This window comes from Camelus bactrianus, chromosome 23, assembly GCF_048773025.1.
Source record: "Camelus bactrianus isolate YW-2024 breed Bactrian camel chromosome 23, ASM4877302v1, whole genome shotgun sequence".
NCBI lineage: Eukaryota > Metazoa > Chordata > Mammalia > Artiodactyla > Camelidae > Camelus > Camelus bactrianus.
Window position 1 is genome coordinate 19,877,211 of NC_133561.1, and position 10,217 is coordinate 19,887,427.

At 47.7% G+C, this 10,217-nt stretch overlaps 1 long non-coding RNA gene across 1 annotated transcript; it reads left to right on the plus strand.

The window, feature by feature from the left end:
• Positions 1-800: 800 nt before the first annotated feature.
• LOC123613982 (uncharacterized) lies at positions 801-9,713 on the plus strand. Its single transcript, XR_012501844.1, has 3 exons — positions 801-5,019; positions 7,701-7,762; positions 7,868-9,713. It is a non-coding gene; the product is annotated as an uncharacterized LOC123613982 (long non-coding RNA).
• Positions 9,714-10,217: the final 504 nt, after the last annotated feature.

The window sequence follows — 10,217 nt, forward strand, 5'->3', positions numbered from 1 at the left end:
GTTTCTTGCCTTTGGTCAGATGCCATGTCACTGTAGCCACGGACTGTCTGTGAACCCAGTGGAAACTGTCTGGTAGGAGGGAGCCTGACTTACACACATGTATCAAAATTCCTTGCCAGTTCCCAGCCACTGTGGCAGATCCTGCTAACTATTCACCCAGCATCTAGGACTTGTTTAGGCTTCCTGTCTGTGAAAGCTTTAATTTTATACGGGGTAGCAATACAGCTGACCAGCAACACTCCTCTTATTCTTCATCACACCTGCCAGGATCCGCTTAGCACAGTGAGGCTAAGGAGATGTGGGAAGAAGTCCCTGGGAGTGCATCCTTTTTAAAGAAAAAGGCTGAGCTTTACCAAGAGAAAGCCTCTTTTACCCTTAGTTCCCCACCTCACCCCCAGTATGCAGATGTCAAAGGTAGAGGTGACAGTTGGCAAATGAGTAGGAAAGCCTGACCATGTAAAGTATAGAGTGAGGAGCAGAAGGACGGAAAGGGTCTGGTCCCTGAGAGCATCACTGAGGCGCTGCACCTGCCGTGGACTGCAACCTCTGCACCCTGTTGTGGGAGAGAGATAAAGCTGATTTCTGTAAGCCACGTTAGCAGTGTTTTCTGTTCACTGTAGCCAAATGCGTTGGTAACTGATACTGATCCAAAGAAAAGTTCTTCCAGAAAACCTGAGCCAAAGTCACTTAGCAATTTATTAGCTGCTTTTTCTAGGAAACAGCCCATTTTCCAGCCCTAAAAATCCAACATAAAGAAGATTTTACCGTTTCTTTTTGTTTTCCTTTTCAGACCAGGTGATTGCAGGTATCAGTAAGCTTTCAAGCGTGAGGAGCAACCGTTCTGTGCTTTTGACACTGTATCACTTCATCCTTCTGTTATCATTATCTTAATGAAAAAAATCAAGGTGACTGCAGGATCTCTGCTTCGTTTCTTTACTTTCTCCATTGCTGCCAAAGCCCTTCTGTAAGGGGCACCCAGAATAAGGTCACATCCCTTTACACAGCATGACCTTGGCCACAGGTCAGATAGAGGAAAAGCATAAAGAAGACCATCAGATGTCTCCATGTATGTTTCCATTGCCTCCGCAGATCCTTTACCGTTCACAAGGGAGGTGTGCTCATCCTGAGATGCTTGACAACCACCTAAGGTGCGCGCCAGAGAGATGGAGGTTTGTGACAAAGTCCACGATAACTAGACGGATTCGTTTCCCAGCATAAATGGGCCAGACCTGGTCTTTTTCAACCAAAACAATTAAACAGTGTTGTCAGACTCCGGATGAGAACCAGAAAGTATATCAGAATGCTTCTATGGACATTCGATCAACTTTTCATCTTTATTGGCTATGAGAATAACCCCAGAGCAGGATGGGTGTCACCTGAAGATAGAGTGCTGTGTGTTGACTGTATGTCTGAGGAAAGCCAAGGTCTGTCGACAGCGCCTGGGCTGTGTCTTGGCCATCTGTCAGTGGTGTCAGCTGTTACTCAAAGTGGCTCATCTGGGTCACAAGGGCTTAAGGACTAATGGTCATAGAACTGGCCAAGCAGGTTTTGCAGGTCCAGAAAAAGCAAAAATAAATAAATAAGTAAGTAAGTAAGTAAGTAAATAAGTAAGTAAATAAATAAAAGCCAAGAAGTGTAAATCTTTAGTCCAAGGGGCCAAAGGCACGCCCAGGACATCCACAGGCTTTCACAAAGACTGGAGTGGAATTATGGAGGCAGCAGAGTTTTCCAGAGCCTGGGAGCTGTTTCACAAGCAACTGTCATTGAAGAATTCTGATGCATTTCAAGAAGCCCATTTTAAGCTCATCCGACCAGCACTTCAGATTTAAAGAGTCCCGCCTCGCTTGCTGGGGAACCCTTCCCGGGAGAAGACCAGCAGAGAATCTGAACGTCTGCAGAGCCCTGATCCGGACCCACTGCCACCTCCTTGCTGCTCTGAGAGGCTCTTGTCCTTGAAACCCTACCTGTCTACACTGGGCACATGATAAACCTGGAGTATTTTCCTGGAGCATTAATTTTACTTAATGATGAATAATCAAGAACATTTTTATGCTTAAATAATAGGTTGTGGACTATAATGCAAAATTTGCATGAATTTTAAGGAGAAACAAAAGCCTTCAAAGAAATCTGCATTGTTGGTGAGTTATGTCAGGGACTCAGCTTCACTGTCCTCTGGGCTGCAGGAATGCTCTGGTGGAAAAGCTTTGAACGTGGTAAACAGGGGACCGTGTTTTACAGGATGCAGAAACCTGTACGGATGTAATCTTTGGATCAGGCTCTCAAAGAGTGAGCCGTGTGCTGTTTGTCTTTCTCTCCCTAAAAAATACAGAAGATAACAAGGAAAATAAGGGGGAAATCATGCAAGATCTCATCCTCTCTGAAGACAACCACAGGTGACATTTGGGTGGACAACTTTTAGGGTACCCCCAACATACACGGCAGAGATCTGTGGATTTCATTTTGCATGAAGGGTGATGGTATTTGTCTGTGTGCTTCTACAATGGGCAGGAAACTTTTTAAGTTTTCAGATGAGTTGAGCATTTCCAGATACCCTCTCACAGAATACCAATGCGAATAGAGAAAGCCTTTCACATTTACCGAGATGTAATAAATACCATCTCTCGCTTTCCTTTTTAATCCACAGCAACAAGATGGGACTGTAGGTGCTCCATGCACGATTGGAGGATGTGTTTCCAATGCTGAAAGTTAACGTGCCATCATCTGTCAGGCCAGGACAGTGCACGGCGGGAAGGGGCTCTTAAGTCTTTCTGGTTGTGTGGCCTCGATGGCCGGCACATTATTCCTCAGCATCCTGCTGGGTTTCACTGTCGCCGATGGCCTCCCGTGGCCTGCAGTTGTGGGATGAGACCCCTCGGGATGACCCTAGAGAGCCAAGCCCATCTGCCCTCGCTGACGCTTCCCGATGTGACACCCGCCTGCTGGGGTGGATGCGTGCCAAGAGCAGCCAACTGTATGAGGCCCAAGTGAGGCGAGTGGAGCAGGGAGGCAGAGGGGCCCTGCACGGAGGTGCTGATACAGCTGCTGCCCACATGGCCTGGGCGGCTCTGCTGGGAGACCCCACCTGGACCCAACTGCCCAGCCTGAGGGCATGGGCGGCTTTAAACAAAATCTTTGTTCTGAGAGTGACTTTACAAGGTGGTTTCCTAAACAGTGGCGGGGCTTCAGGTGGGGACAGTGGCCTCCAGCCTCTTTCCTCTGTGTTCTGTGGGCGCTGCTGGAGGGTGAAGGCTCAGGCTGCAGGCTCTGCCCTGACTTTCGGTGCCTGCTAGAATGTTGTCCCCCCACCCTGTCACTTCTCTCACACCCTCTCTCTCTGTCACACACACACAATGCCTTTCCTACCCTGAAATCCATGAGTGGGAATTTTAGGTGCCAGCTTTCCTTTGAGCTAATGCAGGTAAAAAGGATGATCTCCTTAAGAGCAACCCATAGTAGTGAGTCCTGGAGGAAAAGGGGGAAACTCTAACTCCCCAGGCCTGGAAATGATGCAGTATGCATCAGGACCAAGATGCGGGCTTTTGTGTCATCCTGGAGAGGGCCGTAGTCATTCCATCTATAAGGTGAAGACCAGGGCCTCCGCCCTCACCTAATGCATCTGTGAAAAGGGGGAACCGCCTCAGAGGATAGGGAAGATCTGATGCATCAGTACCCTGAGCACTAGCAGAGGGCCTGACCCACAGAAAGGGCTCGGTAGGTGGCGGCTGGCTAGAAAAATCTACCTAGGGCCAACTTTACCAAGCCCCAGCTCCAAGGAACTCGGCTGAATCTGGATGTAACCCTTGAAGCCTTGCCCCATGCCCCCACTATTCCCCAAACCTCCCTCCTGCTCCTGGCCACACCTGCATCCAGTCAGGGCCACACACTAGCATGACTCCACCCCCCAGCATTCTCTGTATTGGTCTTGGCTCCCGCTGGCCTTCCAGCTCTCCAGCAGCTAAGGTTGATACTTGTCTGTCCTAGAACAGTCATTAGCCGACGACTCTGTATTGGGGGCAGTGGAGCTAACTGGCTAAGAACACAGGATTTACATTTAGACAGGAATGGATTTGAATTCCGACTCTGCCATTAGACACCTATGCAACTGTATGCAAGGTTTTGTGACCCTTCTTGGATCTTAGTTTCCTGTACAGTAAAATGGGAGTAATACTTGCATATTACTCATAATAATTATTTATACTTATAATACTTATAATAATTAAGTTAGCAATATTTGCAAATATTTGTAAAGCACATGGTAGACAATATGAGGTATTATTCATCTTATCAATACTTGCATTATTACTGTATTTAAATTAATTTAGTGTTGAAAATGAAACGTGATGGGACTGGTGGGTTTTGACCCACATAAAAGAAAGCCAGAGCTTGTTACCATGTGCACATGCTCAGGGTGCACCTTGGGCTCGTTCTCATTTTTAAGGTGGATACAGAGGAAGGAGAGGGAAACGGCCTCAACTCTGGCAAAGTGGGACAAGTCCTCTGTGACTCGAAGGGACTCCCTGCTTTGCTCAAAGTGCCCCTTGTTGCCTGGTGGCAAGTTTTGTTCTCCAAGACCAGTGACTGACTCCTGTTCATGATGCTTTTGGGGAAAGACGTTAGATCCATACAAGGTTAATTACTATTATGCAAAGAAATGAGTCCACAAACCGTTCACAATCCTTTTGGGTGGCACACGTGTTCATTTCTCTTTCTTTTAAAAAAAATCATGCCTCTTTTTATTTATTTGGTATCTTCTCTGCTCTGTTTCTGTAAAGAATAAAAATGCAGCCTCCACCATGTTGGATCATGTAGCTCTGCATAAGCTCTTCCAAGGGTCTCCATTCCGCTCAGGCCCTAACAGTAGCCCACGAAGCTACAGGACCTGGCCTCTCACCCCTGGCTCACCTCCGACGCATGTATACAACAGAGATGCCTGGATTTCCTTGTACGTGACAGGTTCACATGAGACATCTTATAGAAGCTGCTTTCTTCACCCAATGCCGCACACATTTCTATGTCAAGGTACGTAAATCTTTAACCCCGCTTCTAATAGCCTTTAGTGGGATAGTGGTCTTCCATCTCATGGAGCCAGTCTCCTACTGATTACATCTTTAGGCTGTTTCCAGCTCTTTGCTATTAGATGAGATTGTGTATATAAGCTACTCCTTGGGCACATCCCAGGCAGCTCTTGTCCCAGCTGAACTGTAAGTCACCTATGGCGTTATTACTAAGGAAATCTGTCATCATCATCATCTCTCCCCCCATGCCCAGCCCTGAAAACACTGTCTTAAAGGCTCCCCAAACCCAGTTCTTAGTATCAACCAAATCAGTTCTATTTAGTCCATCTACCACATCTGAGGGAGGGCATGTGTACTTATTTTTGATTTCCTAGAAAAATTCAGAATACTTTTATATTTTATCTGGCCTCAATTGTCTGTGCCTCTCCCTTACTCCATCCACTCCCTTTCTGATAACTGTAGGTCCCAGAGAATCATGCCTCTCCTGCTGGATACAATCTTGAAGGTGGGGGGTGGTAGGCGGACTAGTCATTAAAACTCAGGGTGAGAAACCGCCAGTCTCTACTTCCATTCTTCCTTCTGCCCTCCTGGCCCCACCAGCCTCCAGGTCACAGGTCTGGAAGCTCCTGGGGTTGGTGCAAAAGCCTCTCACAGGACTGATCCATCTTTAGTGAGGGTACCAAGGAACCTCCAGCAGGAGGTGTGTATTATCTCAGTGGCCTTAAATATCTCCTTTCCTTTGTTTCAGGACACAGTGGGGAGCAAAGCCTTGACATAATAGACTTCAGTGCTAGGTGGACTTCTTTTTTTTTTTTTTTTTTTTTTTTAATTTCCTCTTATTTTGTTCCATCATTGAGCTTGTTAGGGTGACTTCTTTTTGCTAAACCCTGTGGCACTGGGTCCAAGCATGCCTCACTATTATTAACCTATTGGACAGCTGAGGGCGTAGAAGCACCCAGAAGCTACATGACCCGCCCAGGATCATGTGGCAGTGCCCCACAAGCCTGGGACTCAGGCTTCTGATGGCGGACCTGCCCTTGGCTCAGGAGGAGCTGCCAGCAGGCACCAGAGGCGGCTCATGTTACGTGACCAGGTCGCACGCTGAGGGTGGGCTGCCCTCCTCCTTCTTGGCTTAATCTCAAACAGCCGTGGAAGGAGGTGGCAAGGAACCCTGGTGGTCTTGTTTTAGGAGGTCTCTAGAGATCAGTGTTGACATCTTTCTTAGGTCTGTCATTGGCATGGGTGGATTAGGAGATCCCAGGCTGGGTAACTCAATAGTTCACTGTGGCCCTCTGCTGACAACACAGATACTGAAGGGCATCAGCTGTTGAGTCCCGAGTGATAAAGTTATAGGGAAAGAGGAGGCGGGGGCTGCCAGAGGGGAACTAACCCACTGAAAGTTTGCTCTGAGCCAGGCACTGTGCTGGCCCTTTCATGTGCACCTCTCCTCTGCAACCCCAGGCACCCAATCAGCCGACTCTTCCTCCTCCTTTGGGTTGAGGAAATAGGATGATCGAAACTGCTAAGTGGAAAGTAGCTATTATGCGATGGAGACAGATAGGCTTTTAATGCATTTGTGTCCCGAGTCCAAAGTTAAGCTCTTTCCTAGTTACCACATCGCCCATCAGAGGCACCCCAGGACAGCCTGAGTTCTGCAATAAATCTCTTTGGAGTGAGCCACCTTTCTGCGAAGAAGTGCTGCTAAATCTCACACGGACTCATCAGCCCCACTTCCTTCCTTTCCCAGCTGCCATGTCATCTGAGGAGAGCAGTGTCAAAACTTGGTGCTTTTCTTTGAAACTCTTAGTGAGTCTCCCTCCAGACTGCAGTTGGCTCAGGGGCATGATTTTGGCTGCAATCCCGCAGAGTTTCATTTTCACTTTTTTATTGAAAAATCGAAATCTGGGGAATTAGAACCTTTCCATATTGATTTTTCAGGGGCAAGTGAAAATTACATTCTGTATGGAACCAAGAAGGTGCCACCTTGAGTGGCGGCGGGGCTGACGTCGGAGTGGCATGCAGAAAGGGGCACACGGATACAGTCTCTGTGTAATCTTTCAAAGTGTTGAAGCCACAACTCATTTTTGATCTGCGTAAAATGATTTCTGAAATCAAAACTTTATTTTGTTTCTTCAGTTGAAAAGAAAATTGGAGATAGAGACTTAAGTGGAAAGAGCTTTGGAAACTGAGTCTCTGATTTCTCCTTCCAGTACATCAGGGGTGGGGTTGAGTCCACGCTTGGCTCCTCACCTCCTCTAAGCCTGGTACTGGGGACTGTGAAGACAGAGTTCTGCTTTATTCATTCACTTTGAGACTCGGACAGTTCTGAGCCCAGATCTTGTTCTGCCACTTACTACATGGATGCCCTTTTGCAAGTTATTCAATGTCCTGAGCTGTGTTTTTTTCATCAGTGTGCATTGGGGATAGTACAGAAACTACCCAGAAGGCTGCGGTGACGATTGACTGAATAAACATTTATTGACTGACAGTGAATAAACAAGGCCCATGTAAAGCGTTTGGGTTTGATAAAATAGGTGTCTATTGTGTGCCATCACCACGTCACCTTTCTCAGCAGGGCCAACCCCTTAAGAAGTTTGAAGTATCACAGAGCATTCAGGGCAGGTGGACCTATCTGAGGCTTGCACTGCCATTTTGTGTTTTATTTCCTTTTTCCTGTTCCATCAGGGCGAATGCGGAGGAAAACCTGCCGCCCGTGCACGCAGGCTTCTCCTTGGGAAAGGCGCTCTGTGAGTTAAGATTTGGAAGCAATTCCATCTTCTTTTCTTTGCCTCCTCCCACCGCCCTCTTTAGCACCTGTGAAATATCCTGTCTTTTCCCTTTTTCGTATGCAGGCTAATTGTGAACATCAGCCAAAGCCCTGAAAGTGATTCTAGCTGGAAATGAGCAGGTCTCTGAAGCGGAAGAAGAGATGGACTCTGGAGAAGAGGGTGTCTGCAGCCGTAGGGGTGAAGGTGACCACCCCGGGGAGAGGGGCAGTGCCGAGCCAAACTTCAGATGCCTCTGGGGGATGCCGGGCACCCCATTGGCCTGGCATCCACAAATGTTTCAGCCAGATGTGCAGCCCTTGGAATGAGCAGTCAGCAACTGCTTTGAAGATGAAAAGCCCTGGGAGCCCACAGAGCGCCTCTGTTACTGGCGGGAGCACGCCTTCTCCGCATCAGCACTGCTCACGGCTCTGCTCCAGCTGGTGAAAGGCAAACCCAGCCGGAAATGCCAAGTGCAAGGAAGGGGAGCAAGTGAAATGCTGGGGGTGGGAGAAGGGAAGGGGTGGGTGCCTGTGCTTTGAAATTCTGTCCCGGAAAGGCCTCTTCAGTGGATCCCCTTCCAACCTGCCCCAGTACAACAACTGGACGTGGCATGTGACAGGCGCTGCCGACAGGTCACATTTCACACACGCAGCTGTAGTATCTGGCACGCAGGTGTTTGGTTCTGTGTTTGCCAGCTGCTCTGCAGCGCCCTGCTTTTCTGGCTGGGACGGGGGAGGGGGAACCTCACACTTGTTGCTGCCAAAAGTGAGGAGGGGTTAGAAATTCCTGCCAGTGGGCCAGGTGCTCAGCGTTGGAGTCAGTGCTTGAGTGTCCCCGTGGCTGCCTCAAGGGTCCCGGGGACAGGGGATGGGTCTGCATGGGAGTGGGAGCAAGGTGACCGGGAAGCCTCCAGCAAGCTGGCCAGGCCCCAGGAAGATCCGTCGGGAGCGAGTGAGCAAGAGGAGAGTAGGCCCCTGGGCTCTCGAGTTGGGAAGATAAGAGTTCAGATCCCAGCTCCACCTCTGAGTAATTGTGAACTCTTGGCCAAGTTTCTTAACCTGTCTGGGCCTCAGTGTCCTAGTCTATAAAATGGATTGTGGAACGCCTGGTCCATGGACCACTGGAAGGATTCCATGAGACAGGATGTAAAGCACGCAGGGAAGCAGTGCTGCTTTTGCTGCCCCCACCTGGAAAGCGGGTCAGGCAGGCACCTCCCAGGCTCCTGGGCCGGCACCCTGGACCATTGCGCACGTCAAGCAAGCCTGGCGCAGCGGTTCTGTGTCTCAGGGTGGATGGGCGGGCCCGGGTGGGCCCAGTGTCCAGACACAGATAATTGGTTTCCTGCTCTTTCTTCTTCCTCAGAGAGGAAGACGACTGTGTACTCAGAAAACTAAATCACTGAGAAAGCACAAAGCAGGGCGTTTGGGCTTGAGCCTCCCACCTCCAGCCCCCCGCCTCCCCAACCCAGAACTCACCAGAGATTGTTCATGGCTGTGGCTGTTACTCGGAAGTGTCTCTCCCTCCTCCTCTGGACTCTCTGGAGGCCGTGGGCCACGTCCACTTTACCCGCCACTCCTTTCTATTCTCTGCAGGCAAGAAGGTTGGAAAAACGTTTGCTGAGGGAGCAAAGGCCTGAGTGTGTAGATGAGTAGAAGGAGGTCCTCACTGCTTCTGCCTCTCTCATCCCCTTTTAAAAAAAAGTTTTTGGAGCAAATTTATGGTTACTGGGGTAGAGGGGAGAGGGGAGAGAGAGATAAATTGAGAGCTTGGGATTGGCTTATTAAACTACTATGTACCAAACAGATAAACAACAAAGTCCTAGTCTGTATCACAGGAGATTATATTCTATGGCTTGTAGTAACAAGTAATGAAAAAGAATATGAAAAAGAATATATATATATATATATATAAAACTGAATCACTATGCTGTAACCAGAAACTAATACAATATTGTAAATCAAAAAATAAAAATTAAAAAAATTTTTTATTGAAGTATAGTTGATGTACAATATTATATCAGTTACAGGTGTACAACACAGTGCTTTACAATTTTTTAAAGGTTATACTACATTTGTAGTTATTATAAAATGTTGGCTGTATTCCCTGTGTTGTACAATATTTCCTCATAGCTTATTTATTTTATACATGATAGCTTGTACATCTTAGTCCCCTACTCCTATATTGACCTTCCCCCCTTCCCTCTCCCCACAGGTAACCACTAGTCTGTTCTTTTTTGTTATATTTACTGATTTGTTGTATTTTTTAGATTCCACATATAAGTGATATCATACTTGTCTTTGTCTGACTTCCTTCACCTCACTTAGCACAATACCCTCCAAGTCCATCCATGTTGTTACAAATGACATAATTTCATTCTTTTATGACTCAGTAGTATTCCATTGTGTATATATATATATATGTGTGTATATATATA